At 42.4% G+C, this 25,956-nt stretch overlaps 1 protein-coding gene across 9 annotated transcripts in view; it reads right to left on the bottom strand.

Moving 5' to 3' along the window:
- The window catches only part of RNF157 (ring finger protein 157), a 158,359-nt gene that overhangs the window by 109,217 nt on the left and 23,186 nt on the right, over nt 1–25,956 (bottom strand). The window lies entirely within an intron of this gene.

A 25,956-nucleotide genomic window follows, 5' to 3' on the forward strand; every position in this document is an offset into this window, starting at 1 on the left:
AGAATGCCGCGGCCAGATTGTTAACTGGAACATCAGGATATGAGCATATTACTCCATATCTTCGACAATTGCAATGGCTGCCAGTTGTGTTTCAAATTCAATACAAAGCAATTACGTTATGTCATCAATTTCTAAATAGTACGATACCTGAAATTTTTAAGAATATGATAACCACAAAGATCCCTGTGTTCCGAAAGTGCTGCATTGCTGAAAACAAAGGCTACCCCTAAACATGTGGAAACAAATGCCATGACTTTCACATGTGCAGGAGTCAAGCTGTGGAATGGCCTTGTTGGCCAGATTCGAAAATGTAGAGAGAGGAATTCATTTAGGAAAATGTTGAAGACTCAACTATTTCTTGATGCATTTTTCTGAGCAATTGATTTTATGTAAGGCTGAACTTGTCTGTTTTATTTTTTATTTTGTATAGACTTAATATTTTATGTATGTAACTCCTTGTAAACCATTTTGGAAAAAACGGTACAGAAATTTTAAAAACAAAATAAATAAATATAATACAGTACATACAATTTACACCTGCTCTAGGACAATGTAAATTGTGTCCGAATGTGGGCATTACTTGGACTGAATTGGGGAGACTATTTAATAAAAAGGCACATGTTATCTATGTCACCTTTATAAAACAAATGCTTCCAGACACATATAAACTTCAGGAAGGGCTATGTACAGTAATAACCTTGGTAGCATAAAAATGTTCCTTCCCTGTTTACTAATAACAATGGTGTCACTCAGGAAGGTTCAACCTTTGAACGACACTGCTGAGCTCTATTATTAGTACAAAGAGGAAAGGAGCATTTCTATGGTACTATTACTATCCTACTCTGTAGGCCAGTCCCCGTTTTCTGCGGCTTCTTTCAATTGCCCGATGTTCATTCCCATGTCATTTTTGATGGTATCCTGCCAATGGGCCTTTGGTCTCCCCCGCTTCCTTTTACCGCTGACCATACCGAGTAGCACCTCCTTTTCTAGTGAATTCACTCTCACCATGTCCAAAATACTGTAGGTCAGTTTCTGTCTGGTAATTTTGCCTTCCAGGGGACAATTCTAGGTTTATATGATCATGCAAACACAAAGAAAGGGAACTACAAATACACAAAAAAAGCCAATTACACCATAAAAAAAGTGTACAAGCCTGCAGAACTGGGACTTAATATTTTTTATTCATCGATGACCCATTGATGAATAAAGAATATCAAGTCCCAGTTCTGCAGGCTTGTACACTTTTTTTATGGTTTATATGATCATGAACATCTTTGTTGGTGATCCTAGCTATCCATGGGATTCGTAGAAGTCTTCTTCAGCACCACAGCTCGATGGCATCAATTTTTCTTCTATCTGCTTTTATGAGTGTCCTTGTCTGGCAGCCATATGTCATGATTGGGAACACAATGGCAGTGATCAGCCTTTGTTTGATGGTGACTGAGACACCCTTACATGTCCATATTTGGTCCATGATCACCATGGATGCACACACCCCAGTGCTAATCGGCGTTTGATCTCTGCCATCAAACCGCCACTGTGATCATTGAAGGACCCAAGGAAAACAAAGCTGTCAACCCTTTCTATTTCTTCATTGTTGATCTTTAAGTGGATTTTCTTATTGGCTGTAGTCATGATTTTGGTCTTCTTGATATCCAGATAAAGTCCCATCTTCTCGGATCAACTTCTTGAGGTCCTTCTCACTCTCTGCCAGCAGGGTAGTATCATCTGCATAATCTCAGCTGGTTCTTCTGCCTATTTTCACCCAAACACTTGAATCATCTAAGTCCAGCTTCCTCTTCATTACTTCTGCATAGAAGCTGAAAAGAAAACGAGAGCGGATGCATCCTTCGCTTGTACCCTTTCTGATCTTGAACCATTCTGTATCTCCATACCTGGTTCACACTGTAGCTTCATGATAATAGGAGAGCGATCTGATTAACCTGATCAGGAGCGCTGGAACTCAAACCACACTCAGTGCTTCCCAAAGCTTGTCATGCTCAACACAGTCAAAAGCCTTGGTATAATCAATGAAGCACAGATAGAGCTTCTTCTAGTACTCCCTCACCTTTTACTATGATCCACCTCAAGTTTGTGATATGATTAGGGGTCCCTCTGCCCTTATGGAATCTAACACGAGCATCAGGAAGATGTCATAAGAGACATGATGGCAGATAAAGGCCTAAATTCCCATCCAGTCTGCCCATCCGCAGTAACCATTATCTCTTCCCACTATCCCAGGTTTTCTTGAAATCACACAGTCTCTGTCTCCACCACCTCTATCGGGAGACTGTTCCATGCATCTATCACCCTTTCTGTAAAAAAGTATTTCCTTAGATTTCTCCTGAGTCTATCACCTCTTTATTTCATCCTATGCCCTCTCAATCCAGAGCCTCTGAATGATTTTTAGAAGCACCATGCTGGCATGGGGGATCAGGGTGTTCTATAGTTGGTAAAATCCCCGACATCAAGCGGTGGATAAAAACTTATCTTTTCCTGTCCTTTGGCCATGTGCAGGTCCTCCAGATCTTCTGGCATAGTGCTGTCAGTGTGGCTCTTGGGACTGGTTCGAGCAGCTCTGCAGGAATTCCATCAATGCCAGGTGCTTTGTGGCTTGGCAGCTGCCTCAGCACCCAATCCACTTTATTTTCCAATAGGTCTGGTTCTTCTTCCTCTTGACCCCCATGCTCTTCAGGGTAGTCAGTGCTGGTGCTGATGTCTAATTCCTCTGTGTATTCTTTCCATCTCTGCTTGATGTCCTGCTGGTTGCTAATTTCATTCCCATCACAGTCTTTGATGGTTGACTGGTGTGCTGAGAAAGGCTTTTTCACTTGTTTCACCATGGCGAATAATTCCCTAGCGTGGTATGGTACCAAGGCCTTTATAAACAGGTATCTTTAACTTCTTACATAGGTGTCACAAAATAAGTGTATGACATTACTACTAATTTATCAAGTTATTACTCTGTTTAATGTGATTGTTCTCTTGCTTAGAGCATGAAATGGAAGAAGCAGGCTATAAAGTATTTAGAACCCATTCTCAGCAACCTCCCCCCCCCCAAAGTCAGGTTTTCACAATATCCATAACGAGTATGCATGAGATGCATTCACACACAAAGTAGCTCAGGATATCCTTAGAGATTATACAAGAAAAACTGATTGGGTTGCAAGGGGAGGGAGTCCCAAGGACCAGTCTGCTTACCACTGAGCTAGAGCAATGGAGAGCAATGGTCAGTCAACTCAGCAGAGGGGTGGTCCCTGCTATAGCCACAAGATTGCAGGCTGAGTTCTTAAGGTCCCATCAGTCTAGAAGCTTAATAGGCTCGTTACTGAGCAAATGGAGTGCCACGGCAAGGGTAAAAACTTCAGCGTGCATTTAATATAATATAATAGATATGTGGCAATGAAGATACATGTACACTGTCATTTGCCCTACATCTTTACAGCTTGTTTGAAGCATGTAGAAAATGACAAGGAGACTGAATTTGTTACCGTCCCCACGGGAAACCATCCCGTGTCATTCTTTGGTGTCTATCTCAACCTCAGTCCTTCTACTCCAGCATTCTTCAATGCAGGGCTTGAGGGTCAGTGGCTGTGCCCATTCATGCTCCAATTCTTCCCTTTCTCCTTAAAGAACGACATGGGGATGGTTTCCCGGGGTTATCCCCGGGGACAGGGACAGCGACAAATTCTGTCACCATGTCATTTGCAGGCACTAAGTAACCCGGCTCCTTCAAATTCTGTCCCGTAAAGTCCATCAAGGATGTGCGGTGAGAAAGCTCATTCCTCGAGCAACTCCACGGGAAATCTAGTCAAATTTTCTATTTACAAGGATGTATTTCTCTAGAGCTACGTAAGCATAAATAGCATTTCAACCATACTGTGCCTGGGCAAAAGTTACTTCTCTCTTTTCCAGGCGTTATCTCTCACCTAGTGAGGGTCTGCAGCAAGTATACTAGGTCCGAAGGCCTGGATTCTTTAAACGGCGCTGTTCTTGGCAGCTGCCGATCGCTTGTCAATCACTTCACCGTTTATAGAATCATGCCTTCGGGAAAGGTAGGCGCCGGAAATGCGTTTTCAAGTCCTACGTTTCCAGCGCCTACGGAGGCACTTTACAAAGCATAACAACACTTCCAGTAGCATTAGGCATCGTAAAACGCCTCCACAGACATAATCCCAGCACCTATTTTTTTTTAGACACCGGTAGACACATAAATTTTCTTTTTAAAGTTTTTTTTTTTCTTTTTTTAATGCTTTAAACGGCTTTTCAACTTGAGTTAGGTGCCCACCAGCGAAGGTGTCGTTTACAGAATCCAGGCTAAAATGTATAAGTTTGTTTATAAGATATTGCGGCTTTCTGGCAAACAAGGGAAAAATGTATTTTCCTCAGCTTTGCTCTGCTGACACGCTGTCTCTCTGCTGTTTAACCACAACAAACTTCCTTGTCGACGGCATTATCACAAACACCAGTTCAAAGCTAGAGACGCAGCATCTTTCAAGTTGTACAATTAACCAGCTGAGTTTCTGTTTAGGAGAGTTCCTTGACCCAGGGGTTAATTATTGTTTAAAGAAAACAAGCCCTTTCTGAAACGACATGAAAACCCCGATTCAACATGCACTGTCCTGCTCTGCTGCCGCATGTTTTCCATCACCTTTGAGAGTGGCAAAACGTAGGTTGCTTTTAGTTCACTTTGGAGAAGTAAAATCTAGCCCATAACCAGAAGAGAAGTTAACAGCTTAGGTCCTTGAGAGCTGTAACCCGATCGCTTTCACAATGAATACTCAGCCTGGCCTGCAAAACATGACACTAGGATTCAAATCCTGCATCTCCCATTTATGATTTGAGACCTCAGACTAGGGTTACCAGATTTTCTGGATATACCACTCTAATTGGCTCTAATGCTGGTTTTAGGTTCTAGGGTCCTGGACTATTACCTTTTTGGAGGCAGAAAGTTACCAGATTTTTTTTTTTTTTTTTTAACTTGAGCTTAAATTGGAAAGGGAGTCTAAAAATATGCAGATTAATCTAGATAAAAACACAGAAATGAAAAAAAAATGACAGCAGATAAAGACTAAGGCCCGGATTCTATAAGTGGCGCCAGCAGTGGACGCCGTCTAAAAAAAATAACCCAAAAAAACAGCCATCGATTGCATATCAATCGCAGAAATCGCAGCTTCATGAAAGGTAGGCGCCAGAAACGCAAGCCAGGGTTTTCAAAGGCTACATTTACCGGCACCTACCTTTCACGTGAATTGCAGTTACAGAGGCACTTTAGGAAGCCAATCGCCACTTCCGGCATTTGTCTTGCCTATAATGGTGTTACACTTTGTAAAGCGCCTTCATAGCTGCAATGCAGGTGCCTCTTTTCTTTTTTTTTTAAGACGCCTACATTTTTTTGTAAAACGCTTCTATTTTTTTTAAACGGCATTTTGCACTTAGGTTTATAGAGGGACTTTGTAAAAAGCTTTCTGAAAATCTAAATCAGTGGTTCTTAAACCTGTCCTGGGGGACCTCAGCCAGTTAGGTTTTCAAGATATTCCTAATTGCATGAGGCGAATATGCATATAACGGAAGCAACAGGCAAATCTGTCTTGTGCATATTCATTAGGGATATATTGAGAACCCAACTGGCTGGGAGGGTCCCCCAGGTCAAGTTTAAGAACCACTGATCTACCGTATTTTTCACTCTATAAAACGCACTTTTTTCCCCCAAAAAAGTGGGTGGAAATAAGGGTGTGTCTTATGGAACGAATACTAACTAACCCCCCCCTACCTTCATTTCTCCGGCGGCACAGACGGTCCAGCGCTCTAGGGCAGGAGCTTTCAGCCTCCCGCCCTTCTCTCCTGCTTTCTCTCCCTGAGCGGCAGCAGCAGAACGGCAAGCAGACAGGTGCAAGTTTCTCACTTCCTGCCTTGTCCCGCGCCGCTCTGTGAATGGGCTCTCCCGCGCCACTCTGTGAATATACTCCTTTTCTTAATGATGTAGGCCAGTGGTCCACAACCCCGTCCTGGAGGACCACCAGCCAGTCGGGTTTTTGGGATGACCATAATGAATATGCATGAGAGAGATTTGCATATAACACATCATCTCATTTAACTTAATATCTATAAAGAAAAATGAATCTGTTCCGCCTCCTAAAAAAATAGTTTATCGTGATTTCAACAAACTTGATCATTCAACTATTTCCTCTTTCATGAGTTCTAGACCCCCAATATCAGAGTCAGACTCCTTAGAAGATCAACTTTCCACTTGGAAACTCTCAATGCAACTTCTATTAGACAAAGAGATCCCCTGGATCAATAAAATTATTTATAACCGTAAAGCTCATAACCCATGGTTCTCTCCAGAACTTTCACTGATCAAAAGACAACTTAGATCCTGTGAGAGAAAATGGCGTAAAAATAAATCAATGGAAAATTTGGCATTATTCAAAGAGCAATCCATATTCTATAAAGGTAAAATCAACGATGCAAAAAGAACCTACTACAGCAAAAAAATCAAAACGGCAAAAAATCCATCAATTCTATTCTCTATTGTAAAATCTTTCAATTCAAACACACACAAACAAGCTCATTCCTCAACACTCTCAGCTCAAAACTTAGCAGACTCTTTTTGCACTAAAATCGAAAATATACGAAAGAAATTTGCTACTATCAGAGATAATAAGTCCCCTACAAACCAAACTTCTAATGACTATAAACTTCCTTGCGCAAAATGCTCTAACTTCAACATTCCTTCCCTATCACAAATTAAATTAATATTACAAAATTTAAACTTAAAAAGTTCTCCCTCTGAGATCATGCCTCCTGTCATTTTAAAGAAATTCTTCTCCTGTTTTGGACCACACATACTGTCCTTTGTAAAAAAAAGCCTCAGCTCCGGTATTGTACCTAAATCATGGAAAACAGCGACTATAATTCCCATAATAAAAGACCATAAAATAAGTACAGAAGATCCTCTGAATTACCGGCCTATCGCAAATATTCCTTTCCTAGCAAAAATCACAGAAAAAGTAATTTTTAATCAAATATCAGAATTTGTCGAATCCACAAATGTTCTACACCCCAACCAAACTGGTTTTAGGAAAAATCATAGCACAGAATACTCATTAATAGGTCTCACTACCAACATTATACATAACCTAGATCACCACAAATCCGTTATCTTGTTTTCTCTTGATCTTTCCGCTGCATTTGACACCATTGACCACTCTCTTTTACTAGACAGACTTCAATCAATTGGTATCAATGACATAGCCCTACAATGGTTCAATTCTTTCTTATCAGAACGGTCTTCCAGTGTCCAATTCAATGAAACCAAATCTACTCCATACTCACCTATTTTCGGAATTCCTCAGGGTTCAATTCTTTCCCCCTTACTCTTCAACATCTTTCTCTCACCTTTACTTAGTCTTAGCCAGTCTATAGGCTTCTCCGCATATGCTTATGCGGATGACATACAATTATTACATCCATGCAACTTAGAAAACCCTATTGAAATAGGTCAAGTCAACAAAAAATTAGTCAAAATTAAAGAATGGCTCACCCACAACAAACTCGTGCTTAACATACCAAAAACAAAGGTCCTCCTTTTTCCTTCAAAACAGGGAATACAATTATCTTCTCCTTTCATGATAGATGATTTAATAATTGAAACAGTCACTTCACTCAAAATTTTAGGTGTAATCATAGATGACAAGTTTACTTATCAAGAACACGTCAGCAACATCGTTAAATGTTGTTTTTATCGCCTTCGTTTAATCCGTTCAATGACAAAATATTTAGAACCACAATCCTTAAATATTTTAATGCACTCTCTTGTTATAACAAAACTAGATTACTGCAACTCTCTGCTACAAAATATTACTCAAAAAGAAAAAAAACGTTTACAAATCATACAGAACATAGCAATCAAAATAATTCACAATGGTAAAAAATATGACCACGTAACACCTCTGCTAATCAAATCACATTGGCTGCCCATAAATAACCGAATAACTTATAAAATAGCTCTACTGATTTTCAAAACACTAAATACTAATGAACCACAATTCATAGATCGTTTATTAATACCCCATTCTTCAAATCGCTCTTTACGTTCCGAATCCCAAGAATTATTAATGGTTCCCTCTCTAAAAATAGTAGGGACAAAACGCCACGATATTTTCTCTGTAGTGGCTCCTCTTACTTGGAATTCTCTTCCTTTATATATCAGGAAAAATAAGAATTTAAACCAATTCAAAATTAATTTAAAAACATTTCTTTTTAAAATTTCTTTTGACCTCTAAACTCCCTTCATTGCCAATTTCTATCAGAGAACTTTCAATCCCTCCCCATTGTTTTTTCCCTCCCATTTCAGACCTCTCTTTCTCCCTTTTTAGGGAAAATATTTTTGTAACTTTAAATCCTTATGTTCATTCCATATGTGTCATAGTCTGTCAATATTGTTTTGTGTGTCAAATTCCCCTTAGTTAAAGAAATATTATAATACTGTCATTTTACCCCTTTAGTGTTCAATATTATATAATTTAACGATGATTGTTATACTTTGTTAATCGCTTAGTTTGTAATAAGCGATACATCAAATAAAATTAAACTTGAACTTGAAACTTGAAAGGCATACAAACCTGCCCCATGCATATTCATTAGGGCTATCCTGAAAACCTGACTCACTGGTGGTCCTCCAGGACAGGGTTGGGGATCACTGATGTAGGCAACACCCTGTGACACTTATTCTAATACTGTTTCACATTCTAACATCAAAAAGGGCATTGTCCAAAGTTCATACTGCGTGGAAACGTGTCATTGTTCAAACAACTTAGCAGAGAACTAAATAAGAGTGGATAGCGTAGCTGGTTTTAAGAAAGGTTTGGACAAATCCCTGGAGGAAAGTCCATAGTCTGTTATTGAGAAAGACATGGCGGAAGCCACTGCTTGCCCTGGATCAGTAGCATGGAATGTTGCTACTCTTTGGGATTCTAGAATCTTGTTACTCTTTGGGATTCCGGAATCTTGCTATTCTTTGGATTTTGGCCAGGTACTAGTGACCTGGATTGGCCACTGTGAGAATGGGCTACTGGGCTTGATGGACCATTGGTCTGACCCAGTAAGGCTATTCTTATGTTCTTTATCTGTTGCCACTTTTCTCAATAAGATTTACATTTCCTAATTCAATGACTCTTTAACCTAGTCCTCGGGATACACCCAGTTTGATTTTCAAGATATACATAATGAAAAATTCCCAAGATAGCCCATGCCAATCTGCCTCTACTATATTTAAATCTTTCACAAGCATGTTTGTGGCAGATACCTTGAAAACCAGATCAGCTAGGTATAAACCATGGTCATTAAACACCCCCCCCCCAAAAAAAAAACCCCAAAACAACCTACACATTAAACATAATTTCAAGCATTAATGTTTAGCGTGTTAACACTGAACTTGAACACCATAGCCGCAGGGCCAGCTTAACCATTAATCAGACTAGGCAGTCACCTTGGGCAGTACATAGCAGCTGCAGTTGAAGCAAAATCATAAGTTCTCCTGACAACCACCCAACTCAAAAAAGCTATCCATGTATACCCTAAACTTTTTTTTTTTTTTTTAATAGTAGCATGTTTTTGTACTGGTGGTATTGAGACAATTATAATTGTTGTTGGATTGTCAAAGCTTTATGGGGAGGAAGGAGCCTGCAGGTCTAAACGTTAATAGAAGAGGTACAAGGCTCTGAAAAAAAAAAAATGTTAACATAACATAAAATGCTTGTACACCGCAGCTTCCTGTCAGTTCTGGACAGTCACACTGAATTACAATCCATTAGTTAAAAAATGCACTAAACAAGTACGTTTTTAACAATTTTCTAAATGCCTGATAGGTGTTGGAACTTAATATAAAATTACCAAGATGTTCAGCCCATGTACTGGCCTGATAAGGTAGAATTCTGCCAAAGAATCGTTTGTAAATGCATCCCTAAATAGATGAAAAGCCAAATATCCGCAAACCCCGCCCGCCCTTCCTTTGATGTAAGGGACCGCGGCAGAGGAAACGTGCTGCGGAGGTCGACAGCAGCCTGCTAGGATCGCTACAGCCAACCGGCGATCCTCCGCAGGCTGCTTAGAAGGCGAGACCGGGAAAGAGATGGTGGACAATGGTATGGAGGGAGGGAAGGAACAGAAAGGGTATTTTCTCAAGGGCCAAATCTAATTACACTGCGGGTCTGATTTTGACACCCCTGCTCTAAGAGCTCCCACATGCCTATCCCAGGCTTTCTTGAATTCAGACACAGTCTCCGTCTCCACCACCTCTTTCATTGGTGTTTCAAGGAACCTGAAGCCAGTTCACCCAAACTTAACTGTACTTTTCAATCCAATTCACCCATATCATACAATCATAAAATCATCCATCCTGTCGTCCAACACAACTGTCATATTAATCTCCAAACAATTCAGCTAATTATACAGTCTCTTCACCCAGGCATCCAGATTACCATTCAAAACAATACCAGTAAACCAGAATCTTCCACAAGACTCTGCATACCTATCTATCTACAAGGTTCACCTCACTGCAACATACTAAACAGTCATAATATGTGTACCATCTCCTTATTAAAACAAGGCCCACAGTATGTCTGTGCATCACTCTGTTCATGATGAAAGCGCCAAGTCCATAAAGTACACTGCACTTTTTTTTTTTTTTTTTTAACGCGCTGAATCGTACCTCCAGAGGCACTTTATGATGCCTTTTTTACCATGGTATATATTTTACTCTCTTTTATTGCTATTGTATTTCTCACACATCCCTTTTTCTCTCTCTTCCTTTTTTTCTCATGGGTCACGCTTTTCATGTGTTTATGTCTGTTCCCATTCTTTTTTTACAGTCATTAATGCATCCATAGTAATATCCATGTTCTGTATCTCACTAAGATTTACCCATTCTTTTCTGCATGCAGTCCATCTATATTGCATGCCATTTTTATTTTATTATTTTCTTAACATATACAGTGGTGCCTCACACAACGAACTTAATTCGTTCCAGGAGCAAGTTTGTTATGCGAAAAGTTCGTTATGTGAAACGCGTTTTCCCATACAATACATGTTAAAAAAAATAATTCGTTCTGTAGCATAAAATATGCTAAGATGACATAAAAAAAGATAAATTTATCTTGTTAGAGCTGGTGTTAGACACAACTGGGGACTGCAAAGTCCAGGCAGAGGCTTACGGCTCTCTTTGACCAGGGGGGACAGTTGCCCTAGTTGCACTACCCTAACCCTATTCCTGCTATGTGTGACTGTGGTATTCTGTTAGCATGATATAGAGGGGATATATGTGAAGGGGAGGGGAGACAGGGGTTTTGTTGATCCTTGCTGTGTATTATAATCACCCCCCACATACTCCCCAGTACCTTTTTTAATTCCTCCCATCTTTCCCAGCCAGTGGCGTACAGGCCAAAAGCGCAGAGATCAGGAGCAATTCCTCTGCACACCTGTGTGGGCCCATGCCGATCTCCGAATGGCTGCAGTTAGTTCTTGTGAGTCCCACGAGAGCTGGCTGCAGTTAGTTCTTGTGAGTCCCGCGAGAGCTGACTGCAGCCATTCAGAGATCAGCGCAGGCCCAGGCAGTAGCACAGAAGGCTTGCTCTTGATCTCTGTCTGCGCTTCTGGCTGGGAAATTTGCTAGACCACCAGTTCGAGTGAGCGGGTGAGATTAAAGTTGCAGCAGTGGTGGCTTTTTTAAAAAAATATGTGGCGGCGGGGGGAGGTTTAAAAATATGTGGTGGCGACAGAGGCTTAAAAATATGCAGCAGCGGCGGCAGGGGGGTTTAAAATATGTAGCGCCACTGCACAGGGAGCCAGGCGGAGAGAGGGCAGTTAAGCGATGCAGCTCGGGCGACTTCATTGTGAGAAACGAAGTTCGTTGTGGGAAGCAAGACCTGAAGTTCGTTGTGCGCAGCGTTCGCTGTGCGAGGCGTCCGTTATGCGAGGCACCACTGTACACTTATCTTCATGTTGAATCTATCACAGTTTTAATATCATCATGTCTACCATTTATATTTTTTTAATTAATTTTTATTATGCATATATTTGTTGTTTTATAATTTTAATAATAAATGTTATATTGTATTTGTACCTAATAGGACCCCTGACGAAGGTTTGTCCGAAACACGGACCGTGTCGGGTCCCTTGATTGGTAAAAGGGTTTACAAATATTTATTTTGTCACAATAAATTTTGCCTACGTCTTGTACAGATCTGCAGTTTTGTTTTGTTTGATCTCGATTGGTTTTTTACTGCAGTTTAGGTTGGGACCTCCCTTTTCTTTTTGTTTTGTTACTTTATGATGCCTACCACCACTGTACGCGTGGCTAACACCTGAAATGGCGTTAGGTGCAATTCACATCAAAGATAGGCGCTGGAACCGTAGGCCTTGAAAACCCTGGCCTACATTTATGGTGCCTATCTTTGCAGGAGGCACGATGCTCTAAATGGTGTCATTGCGCGATTGACACGAGGTCGGTGGTTGCCGACAATGGCACCATGTAGAGAATCCGGACCTAACGGCTTATCAATTTCTGACCATGGTGTAGTTTCCAAAGTCAGTTTATCCCAGTGGAGGAATGTCTATCGATTACAGACAGCAAAGTGCTGAAAACACTAAACCACAAAGGTTTTGCTTCTTTAACACTTTTGGGTGTATCTTACGGATTTTTGGCTGCTTATCATGAATCACATTTAAAATTATGTATCACGTACTGTTTTAACAAAAAAGTATAATTTTTACAATTTCTTGTTATATTTTCAGGCTAATGCAATTAATTCTTAGCCTAATTCTTAATATAGGCCTATTGCTCATGTTATACCTTGCCAAATATAGTGTGGGCATGTCCAGGTGTACATTCAGGGAAGGTTGCATAACATCCATGGAAATGATGCAGTCTGGAAATGCTTGTACATGGGCTTGATGGATGCTGCCTGAAAAGGCTATATTAAAGCAGTTCACATACAGGGATAATCTTCATTACGTGCCTGTCAGTTCAGGTGTATTTTGATGTAAGTAACTTAATTAGTAAGCCAGTTAATTATTAATTGCTATAGGATGATTTGTGATAGCAGAAATGTCTCACCGATGTATATATTTATAACAGCTGTGATACATTCTGCTACATTTGTGGCAAGTACACGCCTAAGCCTCAAAGATGCACCATGACTCAACTTGTTAAGAAAGTATATGAGCTATACTTCAGTTACAAGATTGGTGATCAAGACAAACCATGGGCTCCTCACATTTGTTGTGCAAGATGTGCCATCGATCGTAGAGCTTGGCTCCGAGGTACTCGGCAGTCAATGCTATTTGCTATCCCAATGATATGGCGAGAACAGGAGGATCACTTGATAGACTGTTACTTCTGTCTGACAAATGTATCTGGTTTTTCTGATAAAAATAAGAAATTAATTGAATACCCCAATCTTCCTTCAGCCCATAAGACCAGTGCCTTTTGATGACAGTCTTCCGGTACCAAAGCCAACAGAGAAATGGAGCTTAAACAAAACCGACGAAGAATCTGCAATGCACCAGGCAAAGCACTGACAGTGACATTGATCCTGATTTTGAACCATGTACGTCTGGCGAGCCTCATCTTTATAGAAACAAAAGAAGAGATCCAACAGAAACTGCAGTGAAAATATGTCAACAAACCAAAAAACAAAAAGAACTGCAGGCGAAATGTACAAGATGTAGGCAATGTTTATTATATCAAATGTAAATATGGTTAATGTTACCACCCTTCAAACAAACCTAAGGACCCAACACGGTCCGTGTTTCGATAAACATGCCTTCTTCAGGGGTCCAGGGTTGATAAGGTTGAATTAAACCGCAATAAAAATGATAGTTAACAAAAGCCTGTGAGAACACTTGCAAAATGTGCACCAACACGCTTGGCGAAAACAACTTCTGCCAAAGTGAAAACATTTACATTTGAGCCTCATCTTAATAACACAGTCAGTATCAAATGACCTGGTCTTAGGTTTGTCAAAAGCAAAAGCAGAAATTATTGGGTTCAAGACTGCAGGGATGGTGTTTGCTCTCGCCAGGTACGAAAATTTATATCTTTCGAAGTCGCCAACACGATTTAACAAATTTCTTTGCGTAGGTTGAAAACCTCTGTATCTGCACTGACATTGAAGGGTTGTTCACAGCTTTGGATTGTAGGCATGACCCATAGGCATGGCGTCTTTTTTATTGATTCGTCAGTGTTAAGCCTCAAGGCTGTTTTGTTAAACAATGGCAATGTCTACCCATTGATACCTATTGGCCATGCTGCACACGTGAAAGAAACATGAAAACATGGAACTTCTGCTAAAGCATATCCAGTACAAAAAATACAACTGGAACATCTGCAGTGATTTTAAGTAATAGTTCTGCTACTTGGAATGCAGCTTGGATATACCAAGTACTGTTGTTTGATTTGTGAATGGGACAACTGTGCTAAAGAGTTGCATCACATTCAAAAGAACTGGCCACTCCCGTAAAGAAGGGGATCACAAACAGATTGGAGAAGGTTATCATGTCGCTGTTCCGGGCCATGATGCGCCCTCACCAGCACTGGTCGCGATACATGAAGGAGACGGTACTACTCGAAAGGGTCCAGAGAAGAGCGACTAAAATGGTTAAGGGGCTGGAGGAGTTGCCTTACAGTGAGAGATTGGAAAAACTGGGCCTCTTCTCCCTTGGAGACTGAAAGGGGACATGATCGAAACATTCAAAATAATGAAGGGAAAAGACTTAGTAGATAAAGACAGGTTGTTCACCCTCTCCAAGGTAGAGAGAACGAGAGGGCACTCTCTAAAGTTAAAAGGAGATAGATTCCGTAAAAATGTAAGGAAGTTCTTCTTCACCCAGAGAGTGGTGGAGAGCTGGAATGCTCTTCCGGAGGCTGTTATAGGGGAAAACACCCTTCAGGGATTCAAGACATAGTTGGACAAGTTCCTGCTAAACTGAAACGTACGCAGTTGAGGCTGGACTCATTTTGAGCACTGGTCTTTGACCTGGGGACCGCCGCGTGAGAGGACTGCTGGGCACGATGGACCAGGACAGAAAAAATGTGGTACATGAACCACTTGACCCGACAAAGATATTTTTGCCTCCTGTTCACATAAAACTTGGACTGTTGAAAAATTTCATAAAAGCAATGAAGATGGCAGGCAAAGTTTTTTAAATCTAAGAGATATTTCCAAGAATAACTGACACCAAGATTAAGGAAGGCATTTTTATCAGTCCACAGATCAGACACGTCATCAATGACAAGAGATTTGAAGATCTGTTAGTTGGGCCAGAGAAAATCGCCTGGAAAGCATTCAAGGATGTCATTGAGAATTTTCTTGGCAGTTAACAGAGCACCAAACTATATTCAACTGGTTGACAAACGTCTTAGAGAGTACAAAACCATGAAATGCAACGTATCAATGAAGATGCACCTTCTACACTCACACTTCGTCCCCCACAAATCTTGGTGCGGTCAGCGATGAACATGGCGAAAGGTTTCACCAGGACATTGCCACTATGGGGATAAAAAAAAAAGAAGATATCGGGGCAACTGGAATTCGTCAATGCTGGCTGACTATTGTTGGACACTGCAACGAGATGCACTGGACACAGTACAAATGAAAATCAGCAGGAAAACACTTTTAGCCACGGCGAACTATCAGAAACGCTGTGCATTAAAACATGTTATATAGTCAATTAAAGATACCATCATGTTTCTCAAAATTCCTATGTGATACAGACAATTGGAAATTATATTTGTGTTTATTTTGAAGGGGATGTATCATAGTCACCAGTTTGTTTTAAGGAAACAAATCTGTTGTCCTGTGAAATCAGGGAAACTGTATTGAAATTCCACTATGGATCCTTATGAACTTGGGCAACTCACTTAACCCTCAAAATTGCCTCAGAAACAGATTGTGATCCCTCCAGGGACTAGAAACTAAACAAACAGAGAAGGCATCTCCAAAAAAAGACATCAAGTTACTAATTTTTGAAGCACACGGACATCTCAAAATGGTCGAAAGAAAAAATCCATTTGCTGAAAATGTCCAAACTGCTAAGTTTAAAGGCAGAATTGGACATTTTACACTGCAGGTCATCCAAAACAGCAAGGGGGCATGTTGGTGGTGTGTTTTGGCGGGACTAGGGCAGGGCCAACATTAAGATTTTTTTTTTTCCCAGCAATAACGGAACATGAAGAAATGTTCAAGGCAATAAAGGACGATGTTTTTCTCTAGTCCAGGATACAAAAGGGGGTTCATAGACAACGGCGCGAAAGACAAAAGCGCGCGCCGACAATTAAGCGCAGCGCGCGCCGCCATGCCACTCTAAATTACAGTTTTTAGGTGCCCCGACGGGGGGTTTTGTTGGGGAACCCCCCCCAGTTTACTTAATAGACATCGCGCCGGCGTTATGGGGGGTTTGGGGTGTTGTAACCCTCCACATTTTACTGTAAACTGAACTTTTTCCCTAAAAACAGGGAAAAAGTGAAGTTTTCAGTAAAATGTGGGGGGTTACAACGCCCCCCACCCCCCACAACGCGGCACGATGTCTATTAAGTAAAGTGGGGGGTTCCCTCCCCCATGCCCCCCCCGTCGGAGCACTAAAAACAGTCATTTAGAGCGGTGCGGCGGCGCGCGCTGCGCTCAATTGTCTGGGCGCGCCTTTGTCCCGGCGCGCTTTTGACCTGACACCCAAAAGGGTGCCTGATTGAGCAGCTAACCACTGGAGGGGTGAAGGCATGACCCTCCTCCCTCCCCAGAAGTTAAAATGACAGTGGATACCAGGTTTTAACACAGCTTCAGGTATTATGGCCATTCCTAATAGAGCAGCAAGCAACTGTAAGGAGTAGCCTAGCGGCTCATCTTTGAGACTTATGAAAAGAGGAAGGGTGATTTTTGCAACAGCACATATAGAAAGGGCTGCACGATAACAGGTCAAGTTGTCTTTACCTAAACCACTTTCTCATGGTGGATGAGAATGTTTTGAAGGTACGCCAAACTGTACAAGTCAGGGCCTGAGCTCGACAAACAAAACTTTGCATAGAATACTAAACAAGCACTCACCATGCAAGTATATATTAGGTCAACAAATACTCTTTAAACTGAAAAAAAAAACCCGCAACCTATATAAAGCAACAATCACTTTAACAAGAGGTATACTGCTTTCTAAACAAGTTACTAGCCTGAGTCACGCTCCAAATATGCTAGCCGCACAAATTCTAAATGTGAATTTATTAAGTACCAGATGTCAAGTAGGATTGCAAAATGACATCTGGTAAACAAATTGGGCACTTTGAATTTCAAAGGGAAAAAGGAAATGGAGTCGGTTTTATATACCTTATCAAACACAAACTGAATATGGATAAAGTAAAAATAGTTTGTGCAAGCCCCTACAATGTGTCATTTCCTGTATCAATGGTCTCCAGCCTTTATCACCTATGGTCTCATTTGCAGGTCAAGGATTATAGTCTTAAGCAGTGGTTCCCAACCCTGTCCTGGGGAAGCCCCGGCTAGTCGGGTTTTCAATATATCCCTAATGAATATGCATGAGAGAGATTTGCATACCTGTCAATTCCATTATATGCAGATCTCTCATGCATATTCATTATACAAACAACTACGGGATTTATAATATCTGTTCAATAGCTCTCATACATTAGACGATAACTCCATAACAAAAAGAGGTATACTGTTGCCCATTAATTATATAAATCATTGGTGTCCAACCTTTGGGCTTCCCTGGGGCTGCACAAATGCGTAAACGTTGCAGCAAGACAGAGGAGGGAGCCGGCAAGACGGTAAACACCCGGGAGCAGCAGAGGAAAACACTGCATCGCCCTCGACCGGGGCCGCACAAAATACTTCACGGGGCCGCATGCAGCCCTCGGGCCACAGGTTGGACATCCCCGATATAAATACTCATTTACTCATAAGTCCATCATACTTTTTTTTTAAAACCTATGAAGACAATTCATACATATATATTAACTAAATTTGAAAAAATATCATGTATTGTAGAAAATGTGAACAAACTGAATCCGAGAACAATCTAAAGCCCCCGACGCCGCCGAAAGGTGAAACACAGAGCTGTGTTGGGCGTAGCTGCTCAGTTTATTGCAGGAGAGTGATATATGAAGAAGAACTAACTCTGGAAGAGCAAGACCAACAAAGTGAAAGTTGGCACAGTATTGAAGACCTTGTATGAAATTTATATGAACATTATTTCACTTAGTGAATGAACTTTTAGTTGGAACTTCTAGGGTAGATTGGGAAGGTTTCAGATGTTAATATGTATTTATGTATGAATTGCCTTTATGGGTTTAAAAAAAAAGTATGATGGAATAAACTTATGAGTAAATTATTTGCATAATAAATGAGTATTTATATCATTAATGGGTAAAAATATAGCTCTTTTTGTTTATGAAGTTATGCATATTCATTAGGGATATCGTGAAAACCCGACTGGCCGGGGGTGCCCCAGGACAGGGTTGTGAACCACTGGTCTTACGTCACATAAACGGAAACAAAATTTAGTCAAAAATAAGTTGCTCAAAATTCATGTCCATTGCCATCATATCTGTCTGCCACAGCTCATCTTGCTTTTTAAAAAGGGATTTTTAAACTAAATACAAAAGTAAAGTGTTCCATCCCTATACAAGCTTCAGATGATGTAGAAATACTACATGCAGCTTCCAGGGCTGATGAGCATCACTCTACAATCAATTATTCATGTCTGCCAATTTCGGGCCCCATATCTAACATGCATAATTCATAGACAAGGTTGTAGTCCTGGGAATACAATGAAGCCATCTCCATGAAACCAACAGGGAACTCCCTAGCATTCCTGTACATGTCCCTCCTCTTCACCACCAGCCTGCACTTTCCACATTAACCAACAAGTGGTTTAACTTATGCATACTGAATTATGTATCACAACTAGAATGAAGAGAAAACAAAAGACAAGCGGCAGGCGAACCCGTTTCCTTAGATTTAAACTATGTATATGTTTATTATTCTATTTCAGGGTTGCCCCAGTGTCAGTCCTCGAGGGTCGTAATCCAGTCGGGTTTTCACGATTTCCCTAATGAATTGGTATAAGATCTATCTGCATGCACTGCTTCCATTGTATGCAAATAGATCTCATGCATATTCATTTGGGAAATCCTAAAAAAACCAACTTGCTAGCTTTTAAGGGGCAATACTCTAGCCAATGCATCTAACTTAGTAGCTTAGTGTAACACGAAGAGTCACAACTGTGCGCTTGCATCAAGATACGAACCTGTTACTGCAAGCATAAGCACCAGTGCCTCACCTCCTCTCTGCCCCCAACTCCCCCGGCGATGGAGAGATTTCCAAAACCCAGCAGTCTGTCTGGGATTTGGAAGGTCCCAGAGCTCAGGGTTGCTTCTGGAGGGCCTCTGAGCATGCAAGGACGTCAACGTGATGACATCACACACATAGGAAGTTCTTCTTTACCCAACGTGTGGTAGACACTTGGAATGTGCTTCCAGAGAGCGTAATAGGGCAGAGTACTGTACTGGGGTTCAAGAAAGGATTGGACAATTACCTGCTGGAAAAGGGGATAGAGGGGTATAGATAGAGGATTACTGCACAGGTCCTGGACCTGTTGGGCCGCCGTGTGAGCGGACTGCTGGGCACGATGGACCTCAGGTTTGACCCAGCCGAGGCATTGCTTATGTTCTTATGCGTGCGACATCACTAGCTGATGTCCGCGCACATTCAGAGGGCCTGTAGACATGGCTCCAAGTTTAGTATTAACACGCAAAAATATAGTTGGAGTATAAATATAAAAATATGGATCTTCTGTATATAAATACTTATTCTTCAGAAAAAGAAAATTCCTAATTATAAAAATATAATAAATAAATATATAAATAAGTAATTAATAGTGCTCAGTGATAGACAATACGAACTCCAAGAGCACGGGACTCTGCCAGTTCAAGCTTATATACATCATAGCACTCCTCCTCCTCTACTTCTAAAACAGCTCGAGTTCAAAAGACTAAAGCTTTAAGTAAACATCAAAAAAAGAGAGAGAGGGTACTTATCTCTGCTGGAGTTGTGAAAGTTGTAAAGAGTTCCGGCTTCTGTTGCTACTAATCCTTAAAGTGCTAGGTGCTCCAAATCCAAAAAAGTGTTATAAAAAATCCAAATCCAAGTTACTGAAGAGTAAGCAGGAGATTTCAGATGAACTTTTGGAAACTAGATTGTTTATGTGTTTTAGAATGGGCAGCAGTTCTTGCAAGTTAAAACGGGATGGAAAATCTGAACACGCGCTAGATTAAGAGCCTCTTCTATCAAACTGCGCTGGCAGTTTGTAGCACGGTGAGCCTCACTGAATGGCCCGCGCTGCTCCCGACGCTCATAGGAACTCTATGAGCGGTGGGAGCAGCAAGGGCCATTCAGCGCGGCTCTCTGCGTTAAAAAACCGCTAACGCAGTTTGATAGAAGAGGCCCTAAGTGTACAGGCCGCAATGGAGATTATGTTGAGAAACAAATATTTAATAAAAAGAAAAGTTTTGTTTACCGAACTTTTCAAACCACCCTCGTATATACCGCCTATCAGAGGAGGTTGTCTAAGCAGTTTAGACTGAGGCTCTGAATGTAATTCACATTTGATTACAATTGAAAAAAAGGCCCGAGCTAAAGCCAAAATCTCTTGTCCTCGTCTCCCCTCTCCCATTTATGTTCTTCCATGATGCTTTTTAAGATGGTCACTTCTACTCATATATTCCAAGAAACAAAGCCCAACAAGTACAGATTTCTCCTACATCAAGCAAAATCATCTGTTTGAAGCCTTTTTATAACTACCTGATCAACTATCTTGTTAAAGAAAAAAATTGTGATGAAACAAATGTCAGCATGCTCCAACTGGGCCAGTTAAAAGGAAACATAAATGCTTAAATATTCCAAACTTCTTACTACCCAAATCAAGTAAAACATTAGACTGACCCCCCACACCCCAACCCCCCAAAAATGCCATCATTAAATCCCCCCAAAACTTTACTGATACATCGTGTCTACACAGTCATTAAGCTCAGAATTCGATGTTCCCTCTGTAGGCACTGGCAGATTCGTTTCAAGAACAAAATGTCTGGCCATATTGCTGTCCACAAATGATTTACAGTCATTTCCTGGTGGTCAGCATATAAACAAGCCAATAGGCGCAGTAGGATGAAAGCACTTCAATCTCCACCCTGCATTATGGAAGAGATCCATTTGGTTTTCCATTAGCAAACTCTTAGGAACTGAAAAGCTTAGCTCCAAACCACGTGCAGCCTCCGAGCCCAGAGAAGGAAGATTCACTCAGCTCTACTTTCAGCAGCATACACAGGGCTGAATTTAGGAACGAACCCATGTAGGTGCTTAGAATGCCAAATTCTGATGGTACACAAACCTAGAGCTCAGGACTAGAGAGTTGCACGGAGACAGAAATCCCACCCATCCCTGCCCGTCCCCGCCAGGATTCTCTCCGTCCTCACTCGTCCCCGTCAGGATCCTCTCCGTCCTCGCAAGGAATTACCTCCATCCCCACCCGTCCCCATTAAAAGCAGCAATTACTTCTGACAGGATCATCAATTCCACAGTTTCTTTTGTGTTTGCGCTGCTGTTTTCCTTGTGGAATCTCTTTGGTGGAACCCTTTTTTTGTTTTCTGTTCAGGTAATTAACTTATAAACCTCCTCTTTTACTAAGGCTGACGTGTCCATTATACTATATGGACGAACCCTGCTTCCAAAGCCTTCCATCCCTGTGGGAGTCCCATTGGCTAGAGGGGGGTCCCCGTGGGAGTCCCATGGGCCAGAGGGGGGGTCCCTGTGGGAGTCCCATGGGTTAGGGGGAGGGATTCCTGTGGGACCCGTGGGATTCCCGTAATCCCCGTTCAGACCTCTACTCAGGACCCCCCCCCACACACACACTTTTCTATCAAAGTGAGACTCCCATCCCCACTGGTGCTCTAAGTTAAATCTAGCCCTGGCTATCCATCTTAGGGAGACATCAGTCTCCATGCCAGTAGCGGTGGCAACAACCATCAACAGGAAATCATGGAGCAAAAGGATCCAAAGACCCCATACAGTGAGCATCCTCATTTAATCAATACTCCCTAAAAAGCTTTAGCAAACATTTGGTGGGGTTTGGGGATAATATTGGCAGATAATCCCTCATTGCCTACTGTTACAGACCCTGGACTATTTTCTTCAGCATTGGTGGAAGCTGTTTTTGACACCAGCTGGTTATATGCCCCCGACGCAGCCTTGTACACGAAACGCGGCCATGTCAGGCACTATTCCTAGAAAAGTTTTGATTAAATACAAGTTCTTTCTACATATGGCCTGCCTGTTGTTTTCCGTTTCACATTCGATATAGTAAGAACATAAGAACATAAGAAGTTGCCTCCGCTGAGGCAGACCAGAGGTCCATCTCGCCCAGCGGTCCGCTCCCGCGGCGGCCCATCAGGCCCATTGCCTGAGCAATGGTCCCAGACTATCCCTATAACCTACCGCTACTCTTATCTGTACCCTTCAATTCCTTTATCCTCTAGGAACCTATCCAAACCTTCTTTGAAGCCTTGTAACGTGCTCCGGCCTATCACAGCCTCCGGGAGCGCGTTCCATGTGTCCACCACCCTCTGGGTGAAAAAGAACTTTCTGGCATTTGTTTTAAACCTGTCTCCCTTTAATTTTTCCGAGTGCCCCCTTGTACTTGTGGTTCCCCGTAATCTGAAAAATCTGTCCCTGTCTACTTTTTCTATACCCTTCAGGATCTTGAAGGTTTCTATCATGTCTCCTCTAAGTCTCCGCTTTTCCAGGGAGAACAGCCCCAGCTTTTTCAGTCTGTCAGTATATGAGAGGTTTTCCATACCTCTTATCAGTTTAGTTGCTCTTCTCTGGACTCCCTCAAGTACCGCCATGTCCTTTTTGAGGTACGGCGACCAATATTGGACACAGTACTCCAGATGCGGTCGCACCATTGCACGATACAGTGGCAGGATGACCTCCTTTGTCCTGGTCGTGATACCCTTCTTAATGATACCCAACATTTTGTTTGCTTTTCTTGAGGCTGTGGCGCACTGTGCCGACGCCTTTAAAGACGTGTCCACCATCACTCCCAGGTCTCTTTCAAGGTTACTTACCCCTAGCAGTGATCCTCCCATTTTGTAGCTGAACATCGGGTTCTTTTTCCCTACATGCATGACCTTGCATTTCCCTACATTAAAGTTCATTTGCCATTTTTTGGCCCATTCTTCTAGCGTCGTTAGGTCCCTTTGCAGATCTTCGCAGTCTTCCATGGTTTCAACCCTGCGGTAGAGTTTGGTGTCATCCGCAAATTTAATAACTTCGCAATTTGTTCCCGCCTCCAGGTCATTAATAAATATATTGAACAGGAGCGGTCCCAGCACCGACCCCTGCGGAACTCCGCTCGTGACCCCATGCCAGTCTGAGTAATGGCCCTTCACTCCAACCCTCTGTTTCCTGTCTGCCAGCCAGTTTTTGATCCATCGGTGGACCTCCCCTTGCACCCCGTGTCTCCACAGTTTTTTAAGCAATCTTTCGTGCGGTACCTTGTCAAAGGCTTTTTGAAAGTCAAGGTAAATGATGTCAATGGATTCTCCTTTATCCACCTGTCTATTTACTCCCTCAAAGAAGTACAATAAGTTTGTGAGGCATGACCTACCCTTGCAGAAGCCGTGCTGGCTCGTCTTTAGCTGTCCATTGTTTTCTATGTGTTCACAGATACTGTCCTTAATCAGTGCTTCCATCATTTTTCCCGGGACCGAGGTCAAGCTCACCGGCCTGTAGTTCCCTGGGTCCCCCCTTGAACCCTTCTTGAAGATGGGCGTGACATTTGCAATTTTCCAATCCTCCGGGATCTCTCCAGTCTTTAAGGATAGGTTACATATTTGGCGAAGTGGCTCTGCTATTACGTTCCTTAGTTCCTTTAGTACCCTTGGGTGAATGCCGTCCGGACCTGGCGATTTGTCGCTCTTTAGTCTGTCTATCTGCCTGAGGACATCCTCTTGGCTTACCTCTAGTTGGACCAGCTTTTCATCCCGATCCCCATTTACGATGTCCTCCGGTTCCGGAATATTGGATGTATCCTCCCTCGTGAAGACTGACGTGAAGAACTTATTTAACCTGTCTGCTATCTCTTTTTCCTCTTTTACCACTCCTTTTTTGTCTCCATCATCCAATGGCCCCACTTCTTCCCTTGCCGGTTGCTTCCCCTTCACATATCTGAAGAACGATTTGAAGTTTGTTGCTTCCCCCGCCAGTCTCTCCTCATATTCCCTTTTAGCTTTTTTAACCACACGGTGACACTTCCTTTGGTGTTCTTTGTGTTCCATTTGGTTGTCCTTTGTTTGGTCCTTTTTCCATTTTTTGAACGATGTTTTCTTGTCACTTATCGCCTTTTTCACTGCAGTTGTTATCCACGCTGGGTTTTTTGTTCGGTTTTTTTTGCACCCCTTCCTGAATCTGGGGATGTACAGGTTCTGTGCCTCTTGCACCGTGCCCTTGAGTAGGGACCAGGCTTTTTCTACAGACTCCATCTTCCTTTCGCTACCATTGAGTTTCTTTCCCACCAGTTTCCTCATGCCATCATAATTCCCTTTTTTGAAGTTGAGTGCTGTCGCTGTGGATCTTTTCACCTTTGATGGTCCAATTTCCAGCTTGCACTGGATCATGTTGTGATCGCTGTTTCCTAGGGGTTCTAGCACCGCCACCTCCTTTGCAGGTCCCCCTAGCCCATTGAGGATTAGGTCGAGAGTTGCATCCCCCCGTGTTGGTTCCGTGACCAGCTGTTCCATGAAACAGTCCCTCGTGGTTTCCAGGAATTTGGTCTCCCTTGTGCAGTTTGAGTGTCCAATACTCCAGTCTATCCCAGGGTAGTTGAAGTCTCCCATCACCATCACGCTTCCGCTTTTGCATATCTGCCTCAGCTCAGCCTCCAGGTCCTGGTCGAGTGCTTCCGTTTGTCCAGGTGGGCGATAGTACAGGCCCAATTTTATGTCTGCTCCAGCTCCTCCAGGTAGCTTAATCCATAGTGATTCCAAGTCGTCCGCCCTTACTGTTGTTTCTATCCTGGTTGAAGGTATGGAGTCCTTTATATAAAGCGCTATTCCTCCACCCTTCTTGTGTGTCCTGTCCCTCCTGTAGAGTTTGTACCCTGGTATGGCCACATCCCATTTGTTGTCGTCAGTCCACCACGTTTCTGTGACTCCTATTATGTCCAGGTCCTTTGTATTGGCTATGACTTCTAGTTCTCCCATTTTGGCTCTTAGGCTCCTAGCATTAGTGTATAGGCAATTTAAGTCCTGGTTGTTTGCCTTTTCCGCTGGTTTTCCTCGTGGTTTGGCGCCCCTGCCAACCTCCTCATGGGTTGCCAGCCCCGGAGCTTTGTTGTGTTCATCCCCATCTTGCGGTGTGTATATGTTGTCCTCAGCCTGCTCCCCCATGTTTGGATGACCCTCTGGCTCCTGTTGCTCTCTCTTAATTCTGCTTGCTAGGTTCGTTTGTGCATTGGCTCCCTGCATTGCATCCATGTTCGTTTGTGCATTGGCTCCCTGCATTGCATCCATGTATCCTTTTCCCAAAAGTTCCCTCTCAGTCCCGAGCCCTCTTTTACAAATTTCTGGTTCAGTATCCTTGTTTGATACTTTGGTCCGATGTGTCGAGGTCAGGTCGACTGTCGGCTTTCCCCTTCTCCTCAGTTTAAAGCCAAGTCTATGCTGCTCTGGACGTTGCGTGCCAGCAACCTCGTCCCAACCGTGCTCAGGTGCAGTCCGTCCCTCCTGTAGAGCTTGTTCTTCCCCCAGAAAGTTGTCCAGTTCCGTACAAATTGGAAACCCTCCTCTTCGCACCATCTCCTCAGCCAACCGTTTACTGCTTGCAGCTCGGT

The sequence above is a fragment of the Geotrypetes seraphini genome, chromosome 10 (assembly GCF_902459505.1).
Source record: "Geotrypetes seraphini chromosome 10, aGeoSer1.1, whole genome shotgun sequence".
Lineage (NCBI taxonomy): Eukaryota > Metazoa > Chordata > Amphibia > Gymnophiona > Dermophiidae > Geotrypetes > Geotrypetes seraphini.